This window comes from Onychostoma macrolepis, chromosome 10 (genome assembly GCF_012432095.1).
Source record: "Onychostoma macrolepis isolate SWU-2019 chromosome 10, ASM1243209v1, whole genome shotgun sequence".
NCBI classification, from domain to species: domain Eukaryota; kingdom Metazoa; phylum Chordata; class Actinopteri; order Cypriniformes; family Cyprinidae; genus Onychostoma; species Onychostoma macrolepis.
The window spans coordinates 26,865,077-26,887,051 of NC_081164.1; the positions used below are offsets into that span (position 1 = coordinate 26,865,077).

General features: G+C 41.5%; 1 long non-coding RNA gene across 3 annotated transcripts; it reads left to right on the forward strand.

Moving 5' to 3' along the window:
* Nucleotides 1-12,369: 12,369 nt before the first annotated feature.
* On the forward strand, nucleotides 12,370-16,117 carry LOC131548530 (uncharacterized). 3 transcript variants are annotated; one of them, XR_009273185.1, is made up of 5 exons: nucleotides 12,370-12,418; nucleotides 13,420-13,539; nucleotides 14,271-14,317; nucleotides 14,435-14,605; nucleotides 15,255-16,117. It is a non-coding gene; the product is annotated as an uncharacterized LOC131548530 (long non-coding RNA). The 3 variants fall into 3 exon arrangements; XR_009273184.1 differs by having other exon boundaries at nucleotides 14,281-14,317; XR_009273183.1 differs by lacking the exon at nucleotides 14,271-14,317 and having other exon boundaries at nucleotides 14,445-14,605.
* The last annotated feature ends 5,858 nt before the right edge of the window (nucleotides 16,118-21,975 follow it).

The following is a 21,975-nucleotide window of genomic DNA, read 5'->3' on the forward strand; positions in this document are numbered from 1 at the left end:
ACTAATAATGTTTATATAGCACGGATGTCATATGGTATAGACACGTATGTTCGGAAACCAGAAATATTATTTTTCCATCTACTCTGCTATTTGATGTTGTACAGAAAGAATGTTGTGACAGTTGGTCGGTGTGGTATTTTTCCCGCCCCTTCTTCATTGTGATTGGACGGTCTGGTAGAAAGTGACAGTGATGAGCATTTTAACCAAAGTTTAACATTCTTTAACTCTCGCCGATCTATAAAAAGAGTGTTCAGAGCTTTATAGCCAGAAAAATGCATGGCGTTTTAAAAACGTGGCACTCCCATTGAAAACAATTGAATAAACACACCAGTCGCGTGAGAAAAACAACAACAACAAAAAAAAAAAACGCATTGGTGGACACAACACACAGCCTGCTGTGTCTGCTGCATCTATACCAAAAAATATTGTAAAATTTTTTTTAAGGCAGGTTCAAAGTCTGTCCTTTCTAAGCTAAATTAGCCATTGTCAGAAGTGTTGCATCTAAGCCAGAAATGGACTTACCACGTAGGTTTAAATTTTGGGGGGGCATATTTGGAATGTGGGCCAAGTTAGACTTACACCCTGATTAGCCAATGCTGACTGTGCATATTTTCCAAATGTGGCCCAAATTGTTATGAATTATATGGGCCATATTTGCCATGTCATATGGGTGGCACTTTCGGCTCACACCTGAGGCAGTGCCACTGTACCATATCTTTGCCAAAACTGGCCCAAATACATTTTGAGATAACTGTGCCTCATTTGCAGCGTTATATGTGGGCCACTTTTGGCTCACATCCAGATGAGCCAGTGGTCACTGAGCCATATCTTTGCCAAACCTGGCCCAGATGTGTTTTAAGATAACTGGGCCACATTTGCAACATTATATGTGGGCCACTTTTGGCTCACATCCAGATGAGCCAGTGCCACTGTGCCATATCTTTGCCAAACCTGGCCCAGATTTGTTTTAAGATAACTGGGCCACATTTTCAGGATTATATGTGGGCCACTTTTGGCTCTCACCCAGATGAGCCAGTGGTCACTGAGCCATACCTTTGCCAAACCTGGCCCAGATGTGTAATAAGATAATTGGGCCACATTTTCAGGATTATATGTGGGCCACTTTTGGCTCACATCCAGATGAGCCAGTTGTCACTCAGCCATATATTTGCCAAACCTGGCCCAGGTGTGTTTTGAGATAACTGGGCCACATTTGCAATATTATATGTGGGCCACTTTTGGCTTACATCCAGATGAGCCAGTGGTCACTTAGCCATATCTTTGCCAAACCTGGCCCAGATGTGTTTTAAGATAACTGGACCACATTTGCAACATTATATGTGGGCCACTTTTGGCTCACATCCAGATGAGCCAGTGCCACTGTGCCATATCTTTGCCAAACCTGGCCCAGATGTGTAATAAGATAATTTGGCCACATTTTCAGGATTATATGTGGGCCACTTTTGGCTCACATCCAGATGAGCCAGTTGTCACTCAGCCATATATTTGCCAAACCTGGCCCAGATATGTTTTGAGATAACTGGGCCACATTTGCAACATTATATGTGGGCCACTTTTGGCTCACATCCAGATGAGCCAGTGCCACTGTGCCATATCTTTGCCAAACCTGGCCCAGACTTGTTTTAAGATAACTGGGCCACATTTTTAGGATTATATGTGGGCCACTTTTGGCTCTCACCCAGATGAGCCAGTGGTCACTGAGCCATACCTTTGCCAAACCTGGCCCAGATGTGTAATAAGATAATTGGGCCACATTTTCAGGATTATATGTGGGCCACTTTTGGCTCACATCCAGATGAACCAGTTGTCACTCAGCCATATATTTGCCAAACCTGGCCCAGGTGTGTTTTGAGATAACTGGGCCACATTTGCAATATTATATGTGGGCCACTTTTGGCTCTCACCCAGATGAGCCAGTGGTCACTGAGCCATACCTTTGCCAAACCTGGCCCAGATGTGTAATAAGATAATTGGGCCACATTTTCAGGATTATATGTGGGCCACTTTTGGCTCACATCCAGATGAGCCAGTTGTCACTCAGCCATATATTTGCCAAACCTGGCCCAGGTGTGTTTTGAGATAACTGGGCCACATTTGCAATATTATATGTGGGCCACTTTTGGCTTGCATCCAGATGAGCCAGTGGTCACTGAGCTATATCTTTGCCAAACCTGGCCCAGATGTGTTTTGAGATAACTGGGCCACATTTGCAACATTATATGTGGGCCACTTTTGGCTCACATCCAGATGAGCCAGTGCCACTGTGCCATATCTTTGCCAAACCGGGCCCAGATATGTTTTAAGATAACTGGGCCACATTCTCAGGATTATATGTGGGCCACTTTTGGCTCACATCCAGATGAGCCAGTGATCACTATGCCATATATTTGCCAAAACTGGCCAAGATATGTTTTAAGATAACTGGGCCATATTTGCATAAATATATGTGGGCCACTTTTGGCTCACATCCAGATGAGCCAGTGGTCACTGAGCTATATCTTTGCCAAACCTGGCCCAGATATGTTTTGAGATAACTGTGCCTCATTTGCAGCGTTATATGTGGGCCACTTTTGGCTTACATCCAGATGAGCCAGTGGTCACTGAGCTATATCTTTGCCAAACCTGGCCCAGATGTGTTTTAAGATAACTGGGCCACATTTTCAGGATTATATGTGGGCCACTTTTGGCTCACATCCAGATGAGCCAGTGCCACTGTGCCATATCTTCGCCAAACCTGGCCCAGATATGTTTTAAGATAACTGGGCCACATTTGCTGAAACATATGTGGGCCATATTTGGTTTACATCCAGATTAGTCATTGTCAATTGTGCCACGTTTTTGCCATAGGTGGCCCACATTTGGTTTGTCATATTTGGGCCATGTTTATTATCTATCATATGGGCCACATTAGGCTCAGATTCAGATGAGCCAGTTGTCACTCAGCCATATATTTGCCAAACCTGGCCCAGGTGTGTTTTGAGATAACTGGGCCACATTTGCAATATTATATGTGGGCCACTTTTGGCTTGCATCCAGATGAGCCAGTGGTCACTGAGCTATATCTTTGCCAAACCTGGCCCAGATGTGTTTTGAGATAACTGGGCCACATTTGCAACATTATATGTGGGCCACTTTTGGCTCACATCCAGATGAGCCAGTGCCACTGTGCCATATCTTTGCCAAACCGGGCCCAGATATGTTTTAAGATAACTGGGCCACATTCTCAGGATTATATGTGGGCCACTTTTGGCTCACATCCAGATGAGCCAGTGATCACTATGCCATATATTTGCCAAAACTGGCCAAGATATGTTTTAAGATAACTGGGCCATATTTGCATAAATATATGTGGGCCACTTTTGGCTCACATCCAGATGAGCCAGTGGTCACTGAGCTATATCTTTGCCAAACCTGGCCCAGATATGTTTTGAGATAACTGGGCCACATTTTCAGGATTATATGGGCCACTTTTGGCTTACATCCAGATGAGCCAGTGGTCACTGAGCTATATCTTTGCCAAACCTGGCCCAGATGTGTTTTAAGATAACTGGGCCACATTTTCAGGATTATATGTGGGCCACTTTTGGCTCACATCCAGGTGAGCCAGTGGTCACTTAGACATATCTTTGCCAAACCTGGCCCAGATGTGTTTTAAGATAACTGGGCCACATTTGCAACATTGTATGTGGGCCACTTTTGGCTCACATCCAGATGAGCCAGTGCCACTGTGCCATATCTTCGCCAAACCTGGCCCAGATATGTTTTAAAATAACTGGGCCACATTTGCTGAAACATATGTGGGCCATATTTGGTTTACATCCAGATTAGTCATTGTCAATTGTGCCACGTTTTTGCCATAGGTGGCCCACATTTGGTTTGTCATATTTGGGCCATGTTTATTATCTATCATATGGGCCACATTAGGCTCAGATTCAGATTACACATTGCCATAAGTGCCACATCTTTGCCTAAAATGGCCCAGATGTGATTTACATTTTTTGGGCCATATTTGCCATTTTACATGTGGGCCACTTCAGGCTCAGACACATTTGGTCCGGGCCACAAGAAGGCCACCAGTGCCGCATCATTGCCTGAAGTGGCCCACATCCGTCTGCTATCTGGGATATGTATGTTTACATGCTCATGCACTACAAATCATCCTGCACTGTTCCCCAGCCAGCTGCTTGAACTCAATGTTTCTCCTTGCACATGTACAGTATTTATCTGAAGCATTCGTATAGTTTGTATAGTTTGTATTTTTTAGTTTGTATAGGTACTTTTTATAGATAGTATATTTATAGTCAAAATCTATCAGTAGGATAGTTGTGTATAGGTTTATATTGTCTTACTCCATTGTTGTATGCCTGTATTTATGTAGCACCGTGGTCCTGTGAGGCACGACATTTCATTCCACTGTATGCCCCGCATGTAGCGGAATGACAATAAAGCTCAACTTGACTTGACTTGACTACTGCTGTGCTCTTGGGAAATGTCAACACCTGCTGATGCTTTATTTTTTGTTAATTTAGCCACTGTATTGAATAAATACCTGGGGTTATGTTTGTTTTCTTCTAAAAGAGACGGAAAGTAATCAGATCTAGCAGTTTTTAATGCTTTTCTGTAGGATAGGCTACTATCCTGCCAAGCAATACGAAATACCTCTAGTTTTGTTTTCCTCCAGCTACGCTCCATTTTCCGGGCTGCTCTCTTTAGGGCACGAGTGTGCTCATTATACCACGGTGTTGGACTCTTTTCCTTCATCTTCCTTAAGCGTAAGTGAGCAATCGTATCTAAAGTGCTAGAAAAGAGAGAGTCCATAGTTTCTGTTACATCATCAAGTTTTTCTGTGCTGTTGGATATGCTGAGGAATTGAGATAAATCAGGAAGATTATTTACAAAGCAGTCTTTTGTGGTAGAAGTGATGGTTCTACCATACTTGTAACAAGGAGTAGAATTTACAGTTTTAGCTATATGGAGGTTACACAAGACTAGATAATGATCTGAGATATCATCACTAACATCAATTCCATGTGACAGTATTAAATCTAGAGTATGATTTCGACAATGAGTAGGTCCTGAGACATGTTGTCTAACCCCAATAGAGTTCGGAATGTCTATGAATGCTGATCCTAATGCATATTTTTCGTTATCAACATGGATATTAAAATCATCAACGATTAAGACTTTATCTGCAGCCAGCACTAACTCTGATAGACAATCTGCAAATTCCTCAATAAAGTCTGTATGGTGCCCTGCTGGCCTGTATACAGTAGTCAGTACAAACATCACAGGGGATTTATCATTAACACTTGTTTCTCCAGATAATGTTATATGAAGCACAATTACTTCATAGGAGTTATACTTAAAGCCTGCCCTCTGAGAAATACTGAGAGTATTGCTATAAATTGTAGCAACACCTCCCCCTTTTCCTTTTGGACGCGGTTCATTTTTATAACAGTAATCTTAGGGGGTAGACTCATTTAAAACTTCAAATAGACTGATCTGTTTCAATTGTTAGGCAAGGAAGATGATCAGATCTCGGTCTTTCTGTGATCATCTGAAACCAGACCAGGATCTTGCCGTTTTTGAACATTGCAAGACTGGGGTGAAGGTCTGCAGTCACCTTGCTGCTCTTGTATGTAACTGAATTTACATGGATGCATTACTGCATCATGGATTTACATGGATGCATTACTCATTTCACACTGCTCCGAAAAAACCCCCCAAAAAACTTCCGGCTGAGTGAACGCTGGCGTGTCTGTCTGCCGCTGCTCTCCGGTGTTTCGTTTCCCGTTCTGGATTAAACTCTGTGGCTACTGTGAATTTTGCACCCTGTGTATTTTTACTCTCTGTGAACTTTTGCACCCTGTTTTATAGGACTTTAGAGTATACCGTTAACACACGCTGGCTGGCGTGTCTGTCACTGCTTTCTGATGTTTTTTGCCCTGGCTTCGCTTCCCTCTCTGGATTAATCTCTGTGGACATCGTGCCTTTCTACTCCCGGTTTCTGTGGATTATATTTTATCAACGACTAAGCCACATTTTTGGTGTTCCCTCGTAATCCTTTTCCTGTCCCTCATTGACCCATTGCGAGCCTTGATCCCCTCATTTCCCCCAGTTTGTTGCGTATCGACCCGTGGGTAAGTTTTCCACTTTCTTTCTGGTCTGTTACCGGTTTACTCTGTTTTGGGTTTTAAAGGTCTGGGGCATTCTTATTCGGTCTGCCCTTTTCCTACCCAATAGGGTGGTTCTGGGTGGTTTTTGTGTGGTGTTCGGGCTAACGCATTTTCTAACATGGTCATGTAGTAGGGACAGAAAAGATGCGTTGTTTTTGGCTTAGCGTTTTCTTCGTGCTGGTCGGTATTTTACTGTTTTTTTCAATGTGCACGCCATATTGACTTCACTCGTTGTTTGGATCCTCACAAGTTTTTATCTACAATGGTTCTTTGCTACTCACCTGCTGAACTGGTTCAGTTGAACATATCGTCGCCTTTACCAGAAGGAATCTATAAACTCTGTCGCGGGTTGGGGATTGCCCGTCGCCGACGCTATGTTCATCGCGGTTTACGTCGCAAATTCTGTACTGCCAGTCGTCCTCATACCTTTGCTGATGATCAAATACCAGTTGTTTGGTCTCCTGTCCACTTCTCCCGTGCCAGGTTAGATACTGGAGTTAACTCTGGCAACCTTCTCTCTCTGGAATATTCACCAATACACCCTCCAACTAGACTCATCTCAGATCTTTCTCGGAGTGTGGACCGTCCTGTTAAATTTGGGCTAATAAATGTTAGATCTGTGTTCAACAAATCATTCATCTTAAATGACTTTTGCACTACTCATGACTTGGATTTTTTATTAATGACAGAAACATGGCTTAGTCTTGGTGATACTACAGCACTGATGGAACTCTCTCCTCCTGACTATTCATTTTTTAACTCTCCTAGAACTGCTGGCCGTGGAGGTGGAATTGCAACAATTTTCAGGAATTGTTTTAAGTGCAAACGCTTGCCTGATGAAATTTTCCATAGTTTTGAGGTGCAGTTGTTCAAGGTTGATTTTCCCACGTCCTTGCTCTGTGCCCTGGTTTAAAGACCTCCGAAATATAATAAGGACTTCATCCAACAATTTTCCGACTTTTTGGCTTCTCTAGTATCACGTTCTGATAGTCTTTTAATTGTGGGTGATTTTAATATTCATGTCTGTTGTCACTCAAAACCTCTGGTCAAAGAGTTTTCATGTCTTATGGACTCACTTAATTTTATACAATCTGTCACTGGACCTACACATCAGAAGGGTCACACGTTGGACCTAGTGTTTTCACGTGGTTTTCCTGTGAATAATTTGGATTTATGTGATGCTGTTATCGCTGATCACTGTCCAGTTATTTTTGACTCTGTATTGTCATGTACTCTGCCTAAATCTTATCATCCTCCTCGTTATTTTAGATGTTTTAATTCCTCTACTGCCAAGTCCTTCAATGATGTGTATATATCTACCCTAATTCCAACTGCTGTGAATGTTCTATCCTCTAGTGTCCATCCTGATGAATTAGTTGAACTTCTTAATAGTACCTGCACTTCCACTTTGGACTCTGTTGCTCCCTTAAGGTTACAGAGATCCAAGATGATGAAAAAAGCACAGCCATGGCTTCAGGGGCCCGTTCGTGCCATTAGACAAGAGTGTAGGCGTGCTGAGCGCAGTTGGAAGAAAAATAAACTTCAGATATCATACAAAATTTTCAGAGATTGTCTTAAACGTTATCAGAGTGCCGCTAAGGAAGCTCAGGGGAAATACATGTCAGATATAATTTCACAAAATGCAGATAGGCCGAAGATACTCTTCAATACAATTAATGCCTTTTTAAATCCTGTTCCTAGTGCTTCATTAGAATTCTCTACTGATTTGTGCGAACAGTTTTTAAAACATTTTATCCATAAAGTCGAGGGTATCAGGTCTAACATACCATTTCAAAATTCTTTGCCTCTAGAAATGGTTTCTCATCGGAGCTCTCTATCTCTTTTTCAACCCGTGTCACCTTCACAGCTCTATGATACTGTTCTTAGTATGAAGCCCTCATTTTGTCACTCCGATGTTCTGCCTTCGCAGATTTTCAAAGAGGTTTTTCCAGCCTTAAGTCCAGTTGTTACTGCTATTATCAACAACTCCTTAACAAATGGAATTGTACCAGCCTCTTTTAAACATGCTATAGTCCAACCACTGTTAAAAAAGCATCATCTTGATCAGCATAATCTGAATAATTATAGACCCATATCTAAATTATCTTTCATCTCAAAAGTTTTGGAAAAGTTGTTTATTCACAAATTTCATCTTACTTGAGTACTTTTAATATTTTTGGTAGATTTCAGTCTGGGTTTAGAGAATTTCATAGTACTGAATCTGCCCTGGTGAAGGTTACTAATGATATTTTACTTTCCCTTGACTCTGGTTCTTGCTGTATCTTAATCATGCTTGATTTAAGTGCAGCATTTGATACAATAGATCATGACATCCTTCTTCAAAGACTTGATCAATAGTTGGTTTTCAGGGATCTGTACTGAACTGGTTTGCTTCCTACCTTAAGGACAGATCTTTTTCAGTGAATCTGGGAAACTATTTCTCATCTCGGGCTAAAATGTCCTACGGTGTTCCACAGGGCTCTATTCTGGGTCCTCTTCTTTTCTCCTTATATATGCTTCCACTTGGTTATATTTTTTAGAAACATAAATTATCATATCATCTCTATGCCGATGATACTCAACTTTGTTTTCCTATTAAAAACAATAACTGTTCTGTGTCTACTCTGTTTGCATGTCTTCAGGACATTAAATACTGGATGGACTTAATTTTTCTTTTTTTTTTTTACAGTTAAATAATGATAAAACTGAAATAATGGTGTTTGGTCCAACAGCTGTGTCCACTGGCATTGTCAAGCAACTTGGCCCTCTGTCATCAAATGTACGTGATCATGTTAGAAACCTTGGTGTTGTCTTTGATCCTGTGTTGCCTTTTGATAAGCAGATTAGTACTGTTGTGAAAAGCAGTTTCTTTCAGTTAAGATCAATTGCTAGAATCAAGAAAATGCTTTCTATGAAGGACCTTCAAACTGTAATTCATGCGTTTATAACGTCAAGGTTAGATTACTGTAACTCACTTTATCTGGGTCTGCCTAAATCATCTTTGAACCGACTGCAATTGGTCCAAAATGCGGCAGCCAGATTATTGACTGGTACCAGAAAACGTGAGCACATTACCCCGGTTCTCGCCTCTCTACACTGGCTCCCGGTTCAGTTTCGTGTTGATTTTAAGATTTTGCTTTTTGTTTTTAAGGCTTTACATGGTTATGCTCCTCAGTATATCTGTAATCTCCTCACTCCGCACCTCTAGATCTCTTCGGTCGTCTAGTCAATTTCTTCTTTCAGTTCCTCGTTCACATTTTAAAACGAAAGGCGACCGGGCTTTTGCTGTGGCAGCACCTAGGCTTTGGAACAGTCTTCCCCTCCACATTAGATCTTCTCCTTCTCTTTCTTTTTTAAATCCAATTTGAAAACCCATTTTTATTCTGTATGTTTTAATTCTGTTTGAGGGTGTACAATTTTATTTGTCCCTTTGTTTGTCTTGATTGGGTATGTTTTTACCTTGTTTTATATTTGTTTTACAGCACTTTGGTTGCAACTCCTGTTGTTTTAAATGTGCTTTATAAATAAATAAACTAAAACTAAACTACTGACAATGAGTTATGGAAAAAAATTAAAAAGTTTTATTGGGACTGATCATCCTATCCTGGTCATTATCAACAGCAGTAACGGTAACAATACCAATAAAACTAACTAAAATGTAACTCCTGCTCATATGCCACTGAATGATATAAGCATTAGCTCAAAATTACACCCAGGGTGGCCTTTAAAAATGTTTACATTTTACACAGATGATCTTTAAAAACAGGGTGACACCTAATCTATGTCATTACTGTTACCCAAATGTCAAAACCTGTTACCCTGAAAAGTACAATTTCAAACTAATTTGCTAATTTCTAGCTAATAGTCAAGTTCACAAAAGCACATGTTGTACACTTTTAAAGTATTTTTCTTTTAGATATTGATTATATTAAATGTAATAAATGTAAAAAATGGTAACAGTATTGACACTGCACTACATGATGCCTCATAAATCATCAAAAATAGAACATTATAGAAGTGAGAGAGAAACATGCTTTTGTTTTAAGTGTAGGAATCCTGGTTGAGAGATAACCCTAACCCTCCTAGAAGTGATGTCACTTGAATGTACATTATTTTACAAGAATTTTTTGATAAGGGTAACAGGATTGACATGAAATCAGGGGCTTTAGATTAAAGATTTAAATTTTATAGAAAAAATGCATACTTGTGCATGCCAAAACATGTTAATGCAAAAACATTGCTTAACAATGAGACTATATTTTAAACAATATTCAAATGTGATTTTTATGTCATTTTGCCTTCATTTTGCAAATTAAATGTCCTGCTGAAAAAGAAAAATCATGGGGACATGCCAAAAACCTTACCTTTATCAAAATAAATGTTATTTATATTATTTAAAATAATATTTAATTTACTTTTTTAATGTAATATTGATGAAAGAATAAATAGTATCGTTATGTTTTTAAATGGTAAATTTATTCATTGTTATATTAAATCTATGTTTGATTATTTCTTAGGGATGCAAAAGGCACCAATTTCATGGAATGGCTCTTATAAATAAAATGTCATATAAAAACAATATGTGAACTTCCCTATCTTTTTTTTTTTTACTTTAAAGAGTTAATGGGTCTTTCTGTTTTTAATGTGAACATAAATTGTGAAACTTTATACAGTCATTTGAGCTTGTCTACAGTGTGCATTACTTTGTTTTACTTTACTTTTATAATTCAGTCAAACCCAGCACATTTTACTTTTACATTTATTCATTTAGCAGTAGTGATGTTATGTTCAACACCGAAGCTTCGAAGCTTGTATCAAAAAAACTAAACATTTCACATTGAAGCACTGTATCGGAGCTTGATTCATTTTGAGAAAAGCATGTGATCTATGACGTCTGAAGCTTCATTCACTTGAAAACCACGTGACTGCTTCAGTATCTGGTTCAAGCAAGTGAACCTCAGCACCGTTTTCTTTATATTAACGTCGTTATAATGTGTTAGCTTTTTTTTTTTTTTACTTTAAAGAGTTAATGGGTCTTTCTGTTTTTAATGTGAACATAAATTGTGAAACTTTATACAGTCATTTGAGCTTGTCTACAGTGTGCATTACTTTGTTTTACTTTACTTTTATAATTCAGTCAAACCCAGCACATTTTACTTTTACATTTATTCATTTAGCAGTAGTGATGTTATGTTCAACACCGAAGCTTCGAAGCTTGTATCAAAAAAACTAAACATTTCACATTGAAGCACTGTATCGGAGCTTGATTCATTTTGAGAAAAGCATGTGATCTATGACGTCTGAAGCTTCATTCACTTGAAAACCACGTGACTGCTTCAGTATCTGGTTCAAACGAAGTGAACCTCAGCACCGTTTTCTTTATATTAACGTACGTTATAATGTGTTAGCTTTTTTTTTTTTTTCATAATTTATATATTGACTTAAAAAATGGACTTTGGCCATGAAATAACAATCTAAGGACCAAGGCAGAGTTACAATAAACAGATCATAGATTTAATTTATGAATTTGTTTCATTTATTATAGTGCCTGTACTCCAACACAAATGAATGACTTTGACAATGTCCATTATTTATATAAAATATAATAAACAAAGAATCAGTTGTAGAACCAGATGCGAAACCACTGTAACACAACACTTTGGAAGCTGTTATTTATTTTTATGACCACTAGAATGCCACAGCATAAACCGTTTTAAAAAAGTTTCGAGTAATGAACCTTTTTCCGATACAATTGTGTTGAAAGCTTCGCTGGTTCAGAACGCTTCACTTCGCTATCACTATTTAGCAGATGCTTTTACTCAAAGCACCTTACAAATGAGGAGATTTAGAGCCCAATAATTAAACCTTTGCTGGAGCCAGGTGAGCAGCTCCTGGAATTAACTTTTATATCTGTGCTGTGGTGCATCATGGGATGTGGGAGAAACCAAAATAGAGCATAAAATGGATTTTTGTTGTTTTAAAATTCAGTTACTGGAACTATGCATAAATGGCTGTTGAATAATAATTTGTTGATTAAGGCATGTACCAAATTTTTTATAATCTTGAGATTTGGTTGTTGGGTGAATGTAATTCCTGGTTGCTTGCATCCCCATCAATGGTTGTGTCCATGAGTATAAATGCTCATGAGCTGAAATTTCACAGGATTGTCAGTGTAAGATGGAGGTTGGTGAGCGTGTAACCTGCACGAGATTGAAATCATTGTGAGTGGGAATATTTTTTTTATCTGGCATTTTTTACTTGTGCTTTTTTCTTGTACTTATTTACCCTGCTTCTATAGTTGTGACTTTAATGGTACTAAAACATCTAACCTGGAGTGGTCAACATCAGTCCTGCAGAGTTCAGCTCCAATCCTAATCAATTACACCTGAACCAACTAATCAAGGTCTAAGGGCTTCTGGAAAGCTACGGGTGTTTCTCAAACGGAAGGCTGCATCCTACAAAGGTTGCATATCTCGGCTGCCACGTCATCAAACGTCGCTGAAGGCCATCTCAATCGGGAGGATCCTCGGAAGACAGCCTTCGTTTCGCGTCCTTCTTTCAGCTGAATTTGAAGGATGCATGGGATGTATCCTCCGCGACCTTCAATCACCCACAATCCTTTGTACCCATTCCATTTCATGAAAATAAACTGACGAAAAACGAGTCAGTACTGAGCTTGTCTGAATTTATTATGAAATCTAAGACAAAAATAATGTTTTTGGACATGAAAGGATAGATGTTATCTTTTGTTTTGGTGTAAATTACTTAAACGTTAAACTGCCAATAATTTATGCCACAGGGAGATCATAGATGGCGGTTTTGGTCATTGTATTGCATCAATAGAAAGCCAAATAATATAAATATTTGTAAGTTTTTTTATTAGTGTTTTTGTGCCCTGACGGTAAGGGCGGGAACATATGTGACGTAGCCACGCGCACTTACTAGAGCGTCTCAATCTAGCGTTTATATGCCGATGAGGAGTCTAGCCTACAAGACTCTGAAGGACTGAACTAGGAAGGACGCAGCCTCGGTAGGATCCAGCCTTCCGTTTGAGAAACACCCCTCAGGTGAGTTTTTGTGTGTGTGACCCGGATGTTAAGAGCTGCATCAAGAGAAATCACCCCAGAGGAGAGTATTGTGTCTATTGCGAATGTATGTTTTCATAACTGTGCTTCAGTTTATCACTATAGTATCTTTTTTTGTTTTTGTTTCTCCATTTCAGTTAAGACGTAATGCTGGCACGTTCTGAAGGAACTTGATTCTTGTTTTCAAAAAACGATCTGTGAGCTTGAGGATTAAAAGCTCATTCCAATTTCAAATGATTCGTTATTGCTGGAAATGGGTGAGGAACATTCAGAAAAATACCCACACAAAGCTTGTATAGGTTTATTTGTATGTTTATTTGGTTCTGAGAAGTGTTGACTCATAATAGTTTAAATTGTGGATACAGACCAAATGCAGTGGTTGCATTAATCATTTTGGTTAACCCCTTGATATTCAACATCCTCAATGTTGTGCTGATTGTACAAACTGGGCGTTCTGATGTGTCCTTTTTAAAATGTCATCTCAAATTGTCAGCAGTCCCTCTTTCCAAGACCTGGCAAGGTAATAGTCCTCCAAAGATTTGACTAAACCTCCCTTACAATGTTTACAGCGTCGTGTGATGACTTTACTTGGTCAAAAGCTTACAATGCCTCTAAGCTCCGATATCAGATAGAAGGGGCGCCCCCAAACCTAGTGACAAGAAAAGTTCGAGATCTGTCTAGCAATGTGCGCACTAAAGAGTTTCAGGGTTCATTCATGGCTGCATTGATAACTGCTTGTTAATGTCAATTTAACTCTTGTGACTGTGTTTTGAATTGATGCACTCCATGTCTGCATATTTAATTACATTTTTAAACCATGCTTAAATGTCCTTTTGCTGCTCACCGTTTTTCACCTGTCAAATGTAAAGGATTCACTTCAGTTCACAGATGGTTCTGATTTTCACAAGCAGCTCACAGCGTTCCTTTTGCACCTCTAGAAACATCAGTTAGAAAGGCAGCTTTTAATTGTTTGCTTTGTTTCTGTGAGGTACTGACAGTGTTAAAGATTCTCCTGGAAAATCAACAGCTGCTGTGGTGAGTCCTTCTGTGATTCTTAATATCCACAACACCGTATATATAGTGTTGTCTTTACTGGGTCAAACCATGTTCCCCAGAAAGCCTTTTGGTGGAGAATATGATCTTCTATTGCAGTCAATGCTAGGTAGTGGTAGAGTCAGTCACCTGCAGGTGCAAATCCACGGCTGCTGAGCTCCGATACGGATATCATGAGACGGCTGCTGTCGGCTCATCTTTGGCTGGACAGAGACCTTGATTCTACCAGAGGATATGACTTCACTTTCTTCCAGACCACACACCAAATAAGTACGTTTGCTTTCTGTAATATCTTAAAATTATTCTTTTTTTTTTTTCTTTTTTTAAAGCAACTTCACATTTTGGTCCTTGGGCCAAGTTTAAGGCAACCAGCTTCAGCAGATTTTTGCATTTTCTCAACTTGCATTTTCTCACTATCTAGGGTGCGCACTATCTAGGGTGCGCACAATCTCCCTAGATTGTTCCCTTGAACATAGTCCAGGTAGACTGCACCCTAGATTGACTGCTCCCTTGAACATAGCCCAGGTAGACTGCACCCTAGATTGACTGCTCCCTTGAACATAGCCCAGGTAGACTGCGGCCTACAACATAGCCCAGGTAGACTGCTCCCTAGAACATAGTCCAGGTAGACTGCTCCCTAGATAGACTGCAGCCTAGAACATAGCCCAGGTAGACTGTTCCCTTGGTAGACTGCACCATAGATAGACTGCTCCCTAGAACATAGCCCAGGTAGACTGCTCCCTTGGTAGACTGCACCATAGATAGACTGCTCCCTAGAACATAGTCCAGGTAGACTGCTCCCTTCCTCTACTCGGGGAATCCAAGATGGAGGCACGTCTATGTCTGTGTGTAAGATTGTCTTAGATTTTTTATGTTCGTTTGTTTCTTTTAACTTCGGAGCTTGTTGTTTTATGTCAAGTGAAGAGAAAATTTATCTCTGTGAGTGGATCTTCCCTGCGATCATTTGCCGACCGTGTGTGGACTAATGAAAGGGAAGACGCTGGACAATGAGATAAAAGGATTAAGCCCTCCTCTTTTAAAGGAAAGTGCTTATTTTATACTGTTTGAGAAATTGGTTACCGATCGACGTTTTGGTGGTGATCCTTTTCTGTTGGCTTTCTCTTTTCGGCACTGGACGTGGTTTGGTGTTGGCGTGGGTCTCTCTTCTGCTTCGCGGCGTCGGGCAGCGTTTCGTGGGAAAAGGTGGAGTGCCCTAGACTACGCATCAGTAAGAAGGATTCGAATCATCGAGTCAACTCAGTCGGACTTTAGATGGACAATGCTGTTTGTTACTTTTATTTGCGCGGCTCTGGTGGCCTTACTGCTAATATTCAACCAAGGAAACATCAGTTACAGGTATGACTCGCTCTCCTCGTCACATCACGATACTCCTGTAACTTTAAAATCAACAAACTGGACAAGTGGTGTATACACAAACTTTCATGTTCTCTGGGACTGCCGATTGAAGTTACTGCTTTCAAATTTTGTGTATGAGGACTCCATAAAAACAAAAAAAGAACCCAGCTCTGTTAATCATTTCACTTGTTCAAATTCATCTGCTAGAAATGTAAATGAATCCGTAAGGTGACGGAGTTTTATAATTCTTATGTTATTGTTATCAGGAAATGTTTTACCAAATCCTGGTCCTTATAATGATACTGCTTCAACTTTTAAAGTTCCTGCCAATTTTGCATCCAGATCGGGTCTGGGTTTTATTCATATGAATGTGAGAAGCCTGCTTCCCAAGTTGGACTTAGTGCGTATCTGGGCAAAAATACCAGTGCTGACATTATAGTAATATCTGAAACATGGCTTAATAAAACGGTTCCAGATAAAGCCATAGGTATTGATGGTTATACTGTTTACAGGGCTGATAGACCAAAAAGGGGAGGGGGGGGGGGGGGTAGCAGTTTGTTAAGGATAGATATGAAGTTACTGTGTTTGAGTCAGTAGTTAAAAAATATGAATTATTAGCTTTAAACCTTATTGTTTCCAAGACTTTACATCTTACAGTAGTTGGCTGCTACAGACCTCCATAAGCTAGTAATGATGCCATTTCCTCTCTGATGCATTCAGTGACTTCCTTGAATCACAAAGAGCTGGTCCTTCTGGGTGATTTTAATGTGAACTGGCTGCAGTCGGCATCTGATGGTTTTAAAGAAAATCTGTGACACTCTTAATCTCTTTCAGTTAGTGAAGGATAGACTTTTGCTGCTCTTCAGCCATATGGAGTGATTTTGATCCAGTTTCTCTCCAGTCTCTCAAAGAAACTATCGACCATTTGAAACCTTCTTTTTGCTCTCATGATGTTCTCCCTCCACGTATTTTAAAACAAATTTTCGATTCAGTTGACCCTAGTTTGGTGTCGTTTCTGAATAAATGTCTGGATTCGGGGACTATACCTGATAGCCTCAAAGAGGCTACTGTGACTCCTCTTCTTAAGAAACCTTCTCTTGATACTAGTAATTTTAATAATTTTCGTCCCATCTCAAATCTTCCGTTTATTACAAAAGCACTTGAGAAAACTGTGTTTATTCAAATTCAGTCTTTCCTTAGTGCAAATCATATTTTTGAAACCTTCCAGTCTGCTTTTAAGTCTCTGCATAGCACAGAGTCTGCTTTATTACGGGTCTTTAATGATATTTTGTTGGCGACTGACTCTGTTATCCTAATTATGTTAGACTTAACCTCGGCTTTTGATACAGTTGATCATAAAACTCTTATCTCGACTGGAATATTTTGTGGGCATCCGGGGAACTGTTCTTTGCTGGTTCAAATCATATTTAACAAATAGAAGTTTCTCTGTTAGATTGGGCAATTTTTCATCATTGCCTGCTAAACCTTCCTGTGGAGTGCCGCAGGGTTCAATTCTCGCTCCCGTTCTCTTTTTCTTTGCATTTACTTCCTTTGGGCTCTATTTTCAGAAAGCATGGTGTATCATTTCACTGCTATGCGGATGATACCCAAATTTATCTACCTCTGAAACGAAATAAACATGCTGCTCTGGAACCTCTTTTTGAATGCCTGGATGAAGTGAAAACGTGGTTCTCTCAATTTTCTATGTCTAAATGAATCAAAAACAGAGGTTATAGTCTTTGGCCCTAGTGAAAATTCAGTGAGCAGAAGTATCGATTTGGACTACCTTGCTCCTTTTACTTCTTCCTGTATTAAGAACCTAGGTGTTTTCTGGGATCAGAGTCTTAAATTTGATAAACAAATAAATGCGGTTATTAGTTCCTGTTTTTTCCAGCTACGTCTTCTCTCCAAAATTAAATCTTTTCTATCTGTGAAAACTTTAGAGATTGCTATCCATGCGCTCATTACAACTCGCTTGGATTACTGCAACTCACTCTATCTTGGCATCTCTAAATCTTCCATTGCTCGTCTACAATTAGTACAAAATGCCGCTGCTAAATTCCTCAAAGGACACCGTAAATTTGATCACGTTACTCCAATTCTGAAATTGCTACATTGGTTACCTGTGCATCTCAGAATTGAGTTCTAAATTCTTCTGTTTATAAATCTATAAATAATCTGGCACCGAGCTACCTATCTGATCAACTTCATCCATACAATCCGACTCGAAATCTGAGGTCTGGTGATCAAAGACTTCTCTCTGTCCCCAGATCGCGGTTAACCCTTTAAAACCTAAGGGTAAAATAGGTCATTTTCACACATTTTGTTTATTTGACTGTAAAATTCTAACAGAATGTGCTATTATCAAGTGCAAGGTGTCATTCTTTTCAGAAAACAAATGGCTTTCCAAAAAGTAAAATTTTTGACCATTAATCTTGTGTTTTGAGTTTGTAAACAGAATTTAAATAGACAAAAATAAAAAAAACTGAATATTTTTATTTTTTTTATTTAGAAAAAAAAGAGAAAAATCATGATCGAAATAATCCAACACTTCTTACTTCAAAATTTAACTATAATACATATATACAAGTATTTTTGGGACACTGGGTTGCACAGTTTTCATTCAGGAGGCTTTTTTGTTCATACACGTACACATGCATGTACATGCATACACCCATTCATTTACATGCGCGGACTCATTATAGCGACGCACATACCACATGTGAAAAAGTCTCACTCAGCCTGCTCCCAAAGTCTCATCAAAAATCATCCTAATCGACTCTTATGCTGTTTACTCCTCCTTGACCATGTTTTTGTTCATTTTGTTTATTATTTTATGCAATAACAAACTCCGCGCTCCCTATCTCTCCGTTCAAATTCTCCCTTCCCGCTCTTCCGGAAATCTGCCGTCATTTGTTGACGGAGCGCAAGAAATTACCGTAATAAGCCATATATTGCCGAAAAGCGCGTTGTCTGCTATCAGGAGCAATTTGGATTATTTTGATAGTGCAAACGGTAGAAGAGTTATGGTAACCTGAATACAGCTTGGTCTGATGTGTCGGCGCCGACACAGCCGGTTTTAAAGGGTTAAAGCATAGAGGAGATGGAGCATTTGCAGTTGCTGGCCCTAGGCTGTGGAACAGCCTTCCAGCCTATATCAGATCGGCACAGTCTTTAACTGTTTTTAAATAATCTCTTAAAACCTATTTATTTTCTTTGGCTTTCAATTCACTGTGAGTTTATGGTATGAATCTGTGGGTTGTCCTGTGTTTTTATGTCTTTATCTGTTCAGCACTTTGGTCAGCCGTGCTTGCTGTTTTTAAATGTGCTATATAAATAAAGCAAACTTGAAACTACTACAACAGCTGTCAGTCTCTCCACAGTAGCAAAAAGAGTGCGAGAGTTGTTTAAGTTACTGTTTATAAGGTTTGAGAAGTAGGTCTGTCTAGCTGTGGCTAGTTCCACATTGAAAGCATGAAGGCTGTCTTTATAGATGCTATAGTGAATTTCAAGTTTTGTCTTCCGCCACATCCGCTCAGCTTTTCTGCATTGTCTTTTCATACTCTGAGCTGCTGTTGATTTTCTCCATGGTGATTTTTGTCTGCCATTCTTCTTGCAGACCCTTGTCGGAGCAATATCATCAATAACATTCTTAACTTTTGAGTTAAAAGAATCCAGGAGAAGATCAACAGAGTCTGCAGAAATGCTTGGTGTTAAAGATATAGCCTTCATAAATACCGCCCTCGGTAGACTGCGCCCTCGGTAGACTGCCCTTGAACATAGTCCAGGCAGACTGCCTGAACATAGTCCAGGCAGACTGCGCCTGGTAGACTGCGCCCTTGAACAGTCCAGGCAGACTGCCCAGAACAGTCCAGGCAGACTGCCCTAGAACATAGTCCAGGCAGACTGCGCCCATGGTAGACTGCGCCCTTGGTAGACTGCTCCCTTGGTAGACTGCGCCCTTGAACGTAGTCCAGGCAGACTGCGCCCTTGAACGTAGTCCAGGCAGACTGCGCCCTTGAACGTAGTCCAGGCAGACTGCGCCCTTGAACGTAGTCCAGGCAGACTGCGCCCTTGAACGTAGTCCAGGCAGACTGCGCCCTTGGTAGACTGCGCCCTTGGTAGACTGCGCCCTTGAACGTAGTCCAGGCAGACTGCGCCCTTGGTAGACTGCGCCCTTGGTAGACTGCGCCCTTGGTAGACTGCGCCTCAGACTGCCCTAGAACATAGTCCAGGCAGACTGCCCTTGAACATAGTCCAGGCAGACTGCGCCCAGAACATAGTCCAGGCAGACTGCCCTAGAACATAGTCCAGGTAGACTGCCCTAGAACAGTCCAGGCAGACTGCGCCCTTGAACGTAGTCCAGGCAGACTGCGCCCTTGAACGTAGTCCAGGCAGACTGCTCCCTTGAACGTAGTCCAGGCAGACTGCCTTGAACGTAGTCCAGGCAGACTGCCCTAGAACAGTCCAGGCAGACTGCTCCAGAACATAGTCCAGGCAGACTGCCCTTGAACATAGTCCAGGCAGACTGCCCTAGAACATAGTCCAGGCAGACTGCCCTGAACATAGTCCAGGCAGACTGCCCTTGAACATAGTCCAGGCAGACTGCCCTGAACATAGTCCAGGTAGACTGCCCCTTGGTAGACTGCGCCTGGTAGACTGCGCCTGAACAGTCCAGGTAGACTGCGCCCAGAACATAGTCCAGACTGCTCCCTCAGACTGCGCCCAGACTGCGCCTGGTAGACTGCCCTCAGACTGCCCTGAACAGTCCAGGCAGACTGCCCTTGAACGTAGTCCAGGCAGACTGCCCTAGAACAGTCCAGGTAGACTGCCCAGAACATAGTCCAGGTAGACTGCGCCCTTGGTAGACTGCCTGAACAGTCCAGGTAGACTGCCCTCAGACTGCCCTTGAACATAGTCCAGGCAGACTGCCCAGAACATAGTCCAGGTAGACTGCCCTAGAACATAGTCCAGGCAGACTGCTCTTGAACATAGTCCAGGCAGACTGCCCTTGGTAGACTGCCAGGTAGACTGCCCTTGAACATAGTCCAGCAGACTGCTCCTGGTAGACTGCCCTCAGACTGCCCTGGTAGACTGCCCTAGAACATAGTCCAGGTAGACTGCCCTTGAACATAGTCCAGGTAGACTGCTCAGAACATAGTCCAGGCAGACTGCTCCCTTGGTAGACTGCGCCTCAGACTGCCCTAGAACATAGTCCAGGCAGACTGCCCAGAACATAGTCCAGGCAGACTGCCCTAGAACATAGTCCAGGCAGACTGCCCTGAACATAGTCCAGGCAGACTGCCCTGAATAGTCCAGGCAGACTGCCCTAGAACATAGTCCAGGCAGACTGCCCTGGTAGACTGCTCCTTGGTAGACTGCTCCTGGTAGACTGCCCAGAACATAGTCCAGGCAGACTGCTCCTAGAACATAGTCCAGGCAGACTGCCCTTGGTAGACTGCCAGGTAGACTGCTCCTTGGTAGACTGCCCTAGAACATAGTCCAGGCAGACTGCCCTTGAACATAGTCCAGGCAGACTGCTCCTAGAACATAGTCCAGGCAGACTGCGCCCTTGAACGTAGTCCAGGCAGACTGCCCTGAACATAGTCCAGGCAGACTGCTCTTGAACATAGTCCAGGTAGACTGCCCAGAACATAGTCCAGCAGACTGCCCTAGAACATAGTCCAGGCAGACTGCCCTTGAACAGTCCAGGCAGACTGCCCTGAACAGTCCAGGCAGACTGCCCTAGAACATAGTCCAGGCAGACTGCGCCTGAACATAGTCCAGACTGCCCTAGAACATAGTCCAGGCAGACTGCCCTGGTAGACTGCGCCCGGTAGACTGCGCCTTGGTAGACTGCTCCCTGGTAGACTGCTCCTGTCAGACTGCTCTAGAACATAGTCCAGGTAGACTGCTCCTTGGTAGACTGCCCTGAACAGTCCAGGCAGACTGCCCTTGGTAGACTGCCCTTGGTAGACTGCGCCTTGAACATAGTCCAGACTGCTCCTTGTCAGACTGCTCTTGAACAGTCCAGGCAGACTGCTCTTGAACAGTCCAGGTAGACTGCTCAGAACATAGTCCAGGTAGACTGCCCTTGAACAGTCCAGGTAGACTGCTCAGAACATAGTCCAGGCAGACTGCTCTTGAACAGTCCAGGTAGACTGCCCTTGAACAGTCCAGGTAGACTGCCCTGAACAGTCCAGGTAGACTGCCCTGAACATAGTCCAGGTAGACTGCTCCCAGAACATAGTCCAGGTAGACTGCTCCCAGAACATAGTCCAGAG